Below are 11,111 nucleotides of genomic sequence, written 5' to 3' on the forward strand. Positions count from 1 at the left end.
CTTTTTGAAGTGAAACTTCTTTAGTGGCACCTATTCTGATGGGGTAAAACTGGCGCGTTGGAGATGAAATGTGAAACGGAAGTGACGTCACGGCTCCCCCTCCACCCCCCCACACACGCCTGCAGTATCACCGCCGCCGCCGCTCCCCCCCCCCACACCCGATGTGACATGCGGTGGCGACAGCCGCCGGCGCCACTCCTAACGGCCGCCGTTACCCCCACACGTCTGCTGCCATGGGTATACCAAGATGGCTGGCACAGAGCTTCCGGTGCTGCGGGTGTAGTAAGATGGCGGAAGCCCCGCAAGTCCTCCGGCTGTGAGAGGAGGAGGCGCTGCTCAGCCTCTCTCCCTCTTTTCTACCTCTGTTTTCCCTTCCCTGTGTCCTGCTGACAGCGCCGCCGGAGGAGGAGAGGAGCCCCGGGATCATGGAGGGTAACCGGGACGATATCGCCGCCGGCGCCGTTCCTAACCCGTTGCTGGCGCAGCGACTTCGCCCTTTGCCAGAGCTGCCGTGACCCGCTGCTTGCGGGAGATCGGGGCGGTCCCCCGCGGCTCAGGAGGGAGGGGGGAGGTGGTGCGCAGAATTTGTGGAGGGTGGGGGGGAGGGTGTGTGGTGACCCTCCGCCCTGGGGGGGGCTCCTGTGATATGCTGGGTCCCGGAGCCGTGAGCCCACTATGGGCTGCGCTGTGTACAGGGGCCAGATGCAGATACACCCCGTCCCCGGGCAGAGCGCATCGAGCAGCACACCCCTCTGTCTGACCCCTCCCCTGCGGGGCTGTACAGTGATGCTGCGTATCTCCCCTCCCCTGAGTGGGTATGCTGCACTGGATAGTGACCAGGGTATCTCCCCTCCCCTGAGGGCAGGACAAGGCTGCTGGGGGCAGGACAAAGACAGAGAGACATACACACACACTGACTCACACTGACACACACTGACACACACACACACTGACACATGCGCACACTGACATGTGCACGCACGCACACTGACACACACTGACTGACACACGCACCCCAGTGATGCGCCAAACACCGCCCCTGAACCATGTGCCTATTCCTCCCCCCCCCTCCTGTGAACTCCCCCACCCGCTCAACATCCATGATGCCGGTACTGCTGCCACTGCACTGCTGCCAATAAACATGACCCCGCCAATCAAATTTACTCATGCTCTAAGCCAGCGGTGCGCAAACTGGGGGGCGCGCAAGATTGTTTAGGGGGGGCGCAGGAAGCAGCGGCGATTTTGCCAGGAGCAGAGGGAAAAAAGCCGTCTGCAGCTGCAATTTTTCTTTTGGCCATTAGGTGGCGCTGTGCTGCGCTGTGCTATAGTACACAGCAGCATCTCGTTGCTTCCTGCATCAGCGTGTGACATGGGGAGAGGGGGTGAGTGAGACTGGCACATGGGGGAGTGAGACTGGCACATGGGGGAGTGAGACTGGGACATGGGGGACTGAGACTGGGACATGGGGGACTGAGACTGGGACATGGGGGAGTGAGACTGGGACATGGGGGAGTGAGACTGGGACATGGGGGAGTGAGACTGGGACATGGGGGAGTGAGACTGGGACATGGGGGGGAGTGAGACTGGCACATGGGGGAGTGAGACTGGCACATGGGGGAGTGAGACTGGCACATGGGGGAGTGAGACTGGGACATGGGGGAGTGAGACTGGGACAGCATTATTGAAATTCGTGCTCTCTTGGTTAAAATTTCGGGTATTATCCAATCCGTAATGGCCTGGAATTTTTGGCACCCTGCAAGCTTTTCAGCCAATCGGCTTTCAGTTCTCAGTTTTCATTCACAAAGAGTGAGATCAGCTCTCGGGCCGAGTTCAGGGTGGATGCTACGCGGCGTGCGCACCTCCGTCACAATTTCAGGTTGTTCCGTGGGAAATTACAGCGTTGACTGCTACTTTTTGCCGCTACAACCCAAAATGACATTTTGGACTAGTCGCATCACATGAGCTGGTTCAGCGAACCAGCTACGTGACAAGTTTGCCACGCCTCCAAACGCCACGACCCAACTCCTGCAGCCAGGGCACAGACCGCAGGAGCACACGGCGGAGGTGCGCACGGACGCTCGCGGCCGTAGCATCCACCCTGAACTCGGCCTTAGACAAGGGAAGTGATTGGACAGGAGGCAGCAGCAAGACACTGACCCCACCCTGCCTAAAGAGAGCTCTGCACAGGTTTGTGTGTGTGTGTGTGTGTGTGTGTGTGTCTGTGTGTTTTGTGGGTGTAAAGGGGGCCAGCATAGTGTTATCTTGGTGTGTGTGTGTAGAGGAGGCAGCAGAGTCTGTTTTGTTGGTATGGGTGTAGAGGGGGGGGCTGCAGTGTGTGTGTCTTTATTGTGTTTTGTGCATTGAAGGAGGGGTGCAGTGTTTTGTTAGTGTATGTCTGCAGTGTGTGGGTTTAGAGGAGGTCTGCAGTGGGTGTAGGGAGGGGGGTGTTTTGTGGATGTAGAGGTGGCAGAGTGCATTGTTGGTTTGTGTGTCTGCAGTGTGTGATTTGCGGGTGCAGAGGGGGGCTGCAGTGTGGGTGGAGGAGGGGTGCAGAGTGTTTTGTGTGTGTGTCTGCAGTGTGTGGGTTTACAGGGGGTGTATGTTTTGTGGATATAGTGGGGTGCAGCAGTTTGTTTTGTTGGTGTGTTTGTCTGCAGTGTGATTTGTGGGTGTAGAGGGTGGAGGAGGGCTGCAGAGTGTGTAGGGGGGACTGAAGAGTGTTTGTGTACAAAGGGGGGCTGCTACTGTGTGTGTGTGTGTGTGTGTGTGTGTGTGAGTAGGGGCTGTGTGTATGTACATTTTCCTTTTAATAAACTTGCAGTAAAAGCAAAATAATGTAGACAATCATGCTGATAAAAATCAATATGACTACAAAAGTGTATCTTTTTTATGAAAAATGTAAAAAAAATAAAAAAGCCTACATTTAGCCTATAATAACAATAATCCCCTCAGAACAAGGCATTACTGGGCAATAATGCCCTGGCTAGGTTAAAGTCCCTCGGCTTCACCTCGGGCCTTCAACTCTTCCAGCCAGGGCATTATTGGCCAGTAATGTCCTGTTCTGAGAGGATTATTACTTAAATATATTCCGGAACCAGTTTGGATGTTGTTGAAGGTCCGACATATATACCCAGTATGCACAGACCTTCATTAAGCCCTCGGACGAAGCTAAGGGAGAAACGTACGTCGGGGCTCTCTTCTTGTGTGTACTCCCTGTGTTCCTCTCTGTTCAGATGGCCGACTGCTGGGTGAAAGTTCCCGTGTTCCGAACTTACCGCATGTCTTGTGGTGCCTGGGGCTCTGTCTGCAGCTCCATTTGTGGCTTCCAGTCTACCCGCGTTCACCGTAGGCCAAGTACTCAGTATCTACCATACTTGCCATGGAAGCGGTGCTTCAGCTAACCAGTGCGCATACTATGGACTAATACGTTGGGACTATTGTTCACCAGCATAGGCTGTGTATATTATTCTAGAACTACCCATTAAGGACTATGGTTCTTTATTACATGTTCCCTATGAGCCTATATCATCTGGTTCTCTGTGCCCTTGGTATGTGCCTGTTCATTCTTTATTAATACTAGTAGTTTGCGCACTGTAGTGTTATTTGATAGAGACCGTCCGGTCGCATTGGTAAGGGGTGGTTTACATGCCTCTTTACCATGATTCTCTCGGTGTCAGCCATCATTACTAGTTAACCCAGCAGTTGTTTTTTCTCTTTACTACAGGGCACTTGTCTTTTTATAGTGTCATTGTGTTGGAACATGTACTGTTTTAGTATTTATGTATGTGACGTGTTTAATAAATACAATATATATTTTGTTGGTATACCTGAGTGCTAGTCGTGGGATACTTTTCTTTGGTGTATATATATGTATATATGTGCACACTCATATATATTCAAAAACGAATAGACGATTCCGTTCTGTGGCTAACGGAATGCTTTTATTATTTATATATATATATATTATTATTATTAAGGTTATGGTGGGTAAAAAAGTGATAAAATCCCTCCACAGGTTTACTGGCTTTGCATCTCATCCCAGCCTATGTTTAAAAGCTGTGTTTAAAGCAGCATGCATTGGCTTAAGGGTTGTTCATGTAATGTGAGCTTGAGACAAAAGGTGACACTGTGTGCTCATTTGCATGTCATTTCCCAGAATCCTTTGCTGCAGTGAAAGTGCTGGGTGATAATGGTGAAAGGTGGGGTTGCAGACCTGTCTAAGACATGCAAATGAGCACACAGTAATATTTCCATTTGCTATATTATATATATATATATATACAGTGTTCGACAATCCTATACATTTACACGCCTGTGGCGTGTGTATTTAACCCCCGGGCGAGTAAATATTGGCCCAAGCAGAACACGTGCTTGTTTTTTTAAATTTCCCTGCTCGCGCTGAAAAAAAATAAAAAATAACTCCACCTACCTGATTGCTGATTGGCGCGCGCTCCCAGGCTTTGTGGGCGCGCGGTCAGGCTCTATATGAGCCTGCCCCCAATGAGCGGCCATTCTTTCTGGTCGGAGATCTATTGGAGAGTAAGTACTCTCCAATCTCTGCATGCTGTGGCCCCTCTGCTCCTTCCCTGCAGCCCCCTTACTCCCCGCTTCCCGCGCGGGGCAGGAGATGGTAGTGGGGTGTCCCCTCTTCTGTCCCTGTCCCCAGCTTCCCGCCGATCCCCGCGCGGGTCAGGAGATGGTAGTGGGGTCCCCCCCCTTCTGTCCCTGTCCCCAGCTTCCCGCCGATCCCCGCGCGGGTCAGGAGATGGTAGTGGGGTGTCCCCCCTTCTGTCCCTGTCCCCGGCTTCCTGCCGATCCCCGCGCGGGGCAGGAGATGGTAGTGGGGTGTCCCCCCTTCTGTCCCTGTCCCCGGCTTCCTGCCGATCCCCGCGCGGGGCAGGAGATGGTAGTGGGGTGTCCCCCCTTCTGTCCCTGTCCCCGGCTTCCTGCCGATCCCCGCACGGGGCAGGAGATGGTAAAGGGGTGTCCCCCCCTTCTGTCCCTGTCCCCGACTTCCCGCCGATCCCTGCGCGGGGTTGGAGATGGTCACGGGGGGGGGGGGGGGCGCGAGCGGGGCAGTGGTGGTGGTGCTCGGTCGCACGGCTTTTCCTCTTCTTCCCCCTGTCGTGTGTGTGTGTGTGTCTGTGTGTATGCATGGGTATGCATGGGTGTGTGTGTGTGAGTGTGCCTCCCCCCCACCCTGTCGCCTCCCCAAAGATTGCACTAAGCCCAACTATCTTCATGACGGCGCAGCATGAGGTGTGTGTGTGGGGGGGGGGGGATGCTGGTCTGCCTGCTCGACCACTAGCTTCATGCCGTCGAGGGGAGCAGGGCAATGGTGGCCACGGCGGGGCTGACTGTCCCCTGGGGGACACCTCGCCACGTGCCTGCCACCTCCCCACCTCCCCAAAGCTTCCACTACGCTCGCGTGAGGGATGTCAGTCCGGGAGATGGGCGCGGGTGGGTGGGGGAGGAGCGTGGTGGTGGTGGTGGTGCTGGTTGCGGCCTTTCCTCCCCCCCTGTATGTGTGTGTGTGTGTGTGTGTATGTGAGAATGTGTATGGGAGTATGTGTGTGACACCAGAGGTACCCCCCCCAATCAGTCACCCCCCCAGTCAGTCACCCCCCACTCCCAGTCAGTGTCAGTCACCCCCCACCCCGTCAGTGTCAGTCACCCCCCACCCCCAGTCAGTGTCAGTCACCCCCCACCCCCAGTCAGTGTCAGTCACCCCCCACCCCCAGTCAGTGTCAGTCACCCCCCACCCCCAGTCAGTGTCAGTCACCCCCCACCCCCAGTCAGTGTCAGTCACCCCCCAGTCAGTGTCAGTCACCCCTGCCCCAGTCAGTGTCAGTCACCCCCGCCCCAGCCAGTGTCAGTCACCCCTGCCCGAGTCAGTGTCAGTCACCCCTGCCCCAGTCAGTGTCAGTCACCCTTTGCCCCACCAACCCAGTGTCACTCACCCAGCCAGTTACTCACCCAGCCAGTCACTCACCCAGCCAGTCACTCACCCAGCCAGTCACTCACCCAGCCAGTCACTCAGCCACTCAGCCAGTCACTCACCCACCCAGCCAGTCACCCAGTCACTCACCCACCAACCCAGCCAGTCACTCACCCACCCAGCCAGTCACTCAGTCACTCACCCACCCAGCCAGTCACTCACCCACCCAGCCAGTCACTCACCCAGCCAGTCACTCACCCAGCCAGTCACTCAGCCACTCAGCCAGTCACTCACCCACCCAGCCAGTCACTCAGTCACTCACCCACCCACCAGCCAGTCACTTACCCACCCAGCCAGTCACTCAGTCACTCACCCACCCAGCCAGTCACTCACCCACCCAGCCAGTCACTCACTCACCCAGCCAGTCACTCACCCACCCAGCCAGTCACTAACCCACCCAGCCTCTCTCTCTCTCTGTGTATCACCCACCCTCTGTGTGTCACCCACCATTTCCCCCCCTCTGTGTCTCCCCCCTCTGTGTCTCCCCCCATACTCTCTCTCTCTCCCCCCATACTCTCTCTCTCCCCCTACACACTCTCTCTCTCCCCCACACTCTCTCTCCCCCACACACACTCTCTCTCCCACACTCTCTCTCCCACACTCTCTCTCTCACACTCTCTCTCCCACACTCTCTCTCCCACACTCTCTCTCTCACACTCTCTCTCACACTCTCTCTCCCCCCACTCTCTCTCCCCACTAGTTCTCTCCCCCACACTCTCTCACTCTCCCCCACACTCTCTCTCTCTCCCCCACACTCTCTCTCTCCCCCACACTCTCTCTCTCCCCCACACTCTCTCTCTCTCCCCCACATTCTCTCTCTCTCTCCCCCCCACTCTCTCTCTCCCCCCACTCTCTCTCTCTCTCCCCCACACTCTCTCCCCCCCCCCCACACTCTCTTTCTCCCACACTCTCTCTCTCCCACACTCTCTCTCCCACACTCTCTCTCCCACACTCTCTCTCCCCCCACTCTCTCTCTCCCCCCACTCTCTCTCTCTCTCTCTCTCTCCCCACTCTCTCCCCCACACACTCTCTCTCCCACACTCTCTCCCCCACACTCTCTCCCCCACACTCTCTCTCTCTCCCCCACACTCTCTCTCTCTCTCCCCCACACTCTCTCTCTCCCCCACATTCTCTCTCTCTCCCCCACACACTCTCTCTCTCCCCCCCACACACTCTCTCTCTCTCCCCCACACTCTCTCTCTCTGTCACTCACACTCTGGATCTGGATCTCTTATTTACCCTATATATCTTAACTGCCCTATACTACACCGAAATCTTAACTGCCCTATACTGCTTTCTTCCAGATCTGACTCAAGCTTCACACGGAAGACATCAGAACCCCCCCTAACCCAGAAGACAGGTAGGGAACACCTCCCCTCCAATGTATAACATTGCGGGAATGAGGGTACCTGGACATTGAGGGACTGCGGATCGGGTAAGATCACAGGCGGGATTGCTGCTTTAGATATTGTGAAGCGGGGACGTCCAGACACTGGTTAAGGGGTTCAGGAAACTAGTCAATCACACCTGGCTTTTAATTCTAGATCCGACATTTACACACACACACTCACACTCACTCACACACTCACACTCACTCACACAAACACTCACACACACGTAACAAGGACTAATTGTAGTATAATGTAATACAATAAATACATTTGTCAAAAACGAATGTTGTTCTGACTAGGAATTTATTAAATGTATTTTATTTCTATATTTTATTTTAAAGCGGGGTTGGGGGCGGGACAAGGGGCGGGGTTGGGGGCGGGACTAGATGGCGAGTAGATTTTTTGGTTGGGCGAGTATATATATATATATACACACAGACACGTGTGTGTGTCTATATATGTGTGTGTGTGTGTGTGTGTGTGTGTATAACACATAACGAAAAGCAGCCTGCATCAGACCCTGAAGTAATAAGTACCAAAATCAGCTAAATAAATATTCAAAGTGCACAAGGGGCTGACGGTGCTGTGGATAATGTATAAATGTAAACAAAAAAAAAGAAAGACAGTATCCCAACAAAAGCACTCTGGTATACAAACAATATATAAAAATGTATTAATACAAGCATCACACAAAAAAACTCCAATTAAAACAGTCCTCCGTATGCTCTAGGTAAGAAATATGAAACTGACAACTAAATACATCCACTGTATAAGGAAACTCTGATAGCATTTGGCTATCTCAAGTGGTTACTATCCTTAAGCCCCCGGACGAAGCAGGTGGCGAAACGCGCATGTCTGGGCTGTTCCTTGTGTGTACTCCTCAGTACCCCCTATGTCTGTTACACCACCTTCTCTGTGAGCCACTGTGAGAAGTAATCTGACCGGGTGACGATATGGCAGCGTTCCTGTAACTTTGACAGGAGTGTTGGATTTAGCTGCTCTGATTTCAACTGATCGGCTCTGGCTAAGTATTTAACCCCTATTCCAGCTTTACTCTGCTGCCCGTGAGACTGAAGCCTTTATAGACTCTCACCTTTTTGGAATGACATCATGCTGTAGAGCAGTACATAGGAGTTTGTCTGTTTAGTGCAGGACAAATTATCACTATATTTACATTTATTAATATTCCTTGACCCCTTGTTTGCTCTTCATTTCACCAATTGTGTGTGTCAGTGCTCTGCTTTACATAGGGAGGGCTCCTGTTCCATTAGGCCGGTCAGAGTGGGGGGAGGCTGAATGCATGCCTCTACAGTGCCCCCTGCAGTTTATATTGAATATCTGCATAATCACTGAAGCATTTGGCTTTCAAACTTTCATTATACAGTGGATGGATTTAGTTGTCAGCCACATATTTCTTACCTAGAGCAGGGGGGTGCAAGATTATTTTGGGTGGGGCGCAGTCTTCACCTACCATTCCTCGGCGCCGCATCGACATAGCAACGCACGTCAAATTACGACACAGTGGTCATTTGATGCTGGATATTGGGTGGGGGCGCGAGCACAGGGGCTGGCAGGCAGGGGGGCGGACCCTGACCTAGCGGATACAGAGGACTGTTTTCATTTTTGTGGGGTTTTTGTGATGCTTGTATTAATACATTTTTCATTTTTATATATTTTTTGTATACCATTGTGCTATTGTTGGGGTGCTGTCTTACACACACACTCTCTCTCTCTCTCTCTCTCTGGTATGTGTGTGTTAGACAGGTCTGCAACCCTGCCTTTCACTATTATCACCTAGTATACAGTGCTTCCACTGCAGCAAGGGATTGTGGGAAATGACATGCAAATGAGCACACAGTGCCACCTCTTGTCTTAAATCTATTATTACATGGAACCCTTAAGCCAATGCTCGCTGTATGTATATATATATATATATATATATATGTATATATATATATATATATATATATATATATATATAGCAACTGTAAATATTACTGTATATTTATTTGCATGTCTTAGACAGGTCTGCAACCCTGTCTTTCACCATTATCGCCCAGCGCACAGCACTTCCAATACAGCAAGGGATTCTGGGAAATGACATGCAAATGAGCACACAGTGCCACCTTTTATCTCAAGCTCACATTACATGAACAACCCTTAGCCAATGCATGCTGCTTTAGACACAGCTTTTAAGCAAGGGCTTGGGAGATGCAAAGCCATTAAACCCACTCACAGACATGTTTCAACCTTGATGGGTATCATCAATGTGAGGTTGGTTGCTGGCATTTGCTGGTTTGAGATTAAGAGTAGGTAATCACCACACTTATTAAGGTTATGGTGGGTAAAAAGACAGGGTTGCAGACCTTTCTAAGACATGCAAATGAATATACAGTAATATTTACAGTTGCTATATGATTTACTGTGGAGGGTTTTTGTCACTTTTTTAACCCACCATAACCTTAATAATTGTGGTGATAATATATATATATATATAATTTAGTCAAATAGAACAGTTGGCACTCCCGTAGGCACAAGTTAATTGTAGGTGCATGTCCCATATATATATATAATATGAATACGATACCGTTTGCTTGAGTGCTGCCTCTTGATTACCTGACTCCGAAACGGTATTGTGTGTGTGTATGTATATATATATATATATATATATATATATATATATATATTGTGACATAGTCCAAAGATGTTAGGCAGCTTTCTGCCCCATTTTAGGTCAGAAAGTGCAGGAATAGTTAAAAATGATCCGTTCCACATCTTCCCATTAACTCAGGCAGCTGGATGGAAAATCCAGACCACAGATTACAATGGCTCTAGTTCTCCCTCACCTGCTCTTCTAATCACATGCACAGGTACTTAGAGCAGAGAGGTTTTGCATTTCACTCTCTCTCCTTAGAGCCTGGAGGCTGGGGGTATCGCTGCTCCCCTGTTTCCAGTTTCGGGGTTGACGGCCCCTCCAAGTATCACAGTCCCAGAGGATTTGCCGGACACCTGGGTCCGAGTACCCACCACAAAACAGATAAGCCAAACAAAGATGTATTACTGTTTGTAATGGACTATGCTGTATCTAGTGACCCTAATTGAGAGGGCATTGTTTTAAACTGGGGGAACCAGGTTAGTTGGCCCAGCAGCAGTTAGAGGCTGATTCTATGTGTAGTTAGATCCCTGAAAGGGATAGGATTTTGTTTATATCATTTGGTTTCTTTTTTACTTGAAATAACAATGTGGGAAATACTGTAACACTGAAATGTGTGAACTGCTGAATGAAAGTATCTGAGTACCTCTAACCTTCACATGTTAAAGCTGCAGTACATTACTTGGATGAAAATAAAGCAGGCAGAAGCCTGAGTTAAGCAGCTTAATACTTTGCATGATCCTGTTTTTGTATTAAATAACCCTAGAAGACTGTGTCGGGAAGAACCCAGACAGGTGTCGGCACTACAAAAGAGGGGCGTTTGTCACATATGGTGGAGAATGCGGGTCGACACTAAAAAGTCTGTGGGTTTGCAAATAAATGCGGGGCTTTAAAATGGCCGCCCAGCTGAACTAAAGTACAGATGCTATGAGTGAAGTCTGTTCCACTGTGTATATCAGTTGTGCTTCTAGCATACACAGAGAATGTGCGGTGTGGATGCAATAGCACCCTGAACCCAAACAGAAAAGCTAATGCCTTTTGCTGAAGTGAGTGAATTTGCAGCTAGCAA

This window comes from Ascaphus truei, chromosome 3 (assembly GCF_040206685.1).
Source record: "Ascaphus truei isolate aAscTru1 chromosome 3, aAscTru1.hap1, whole genome shotgun sequence".
Lineage (NCBI taxonomy): Eukaryota > Metazoa > Chordata > Amphibia > Anura > Ascaphidae > Ascaphus > Ascaphus truei.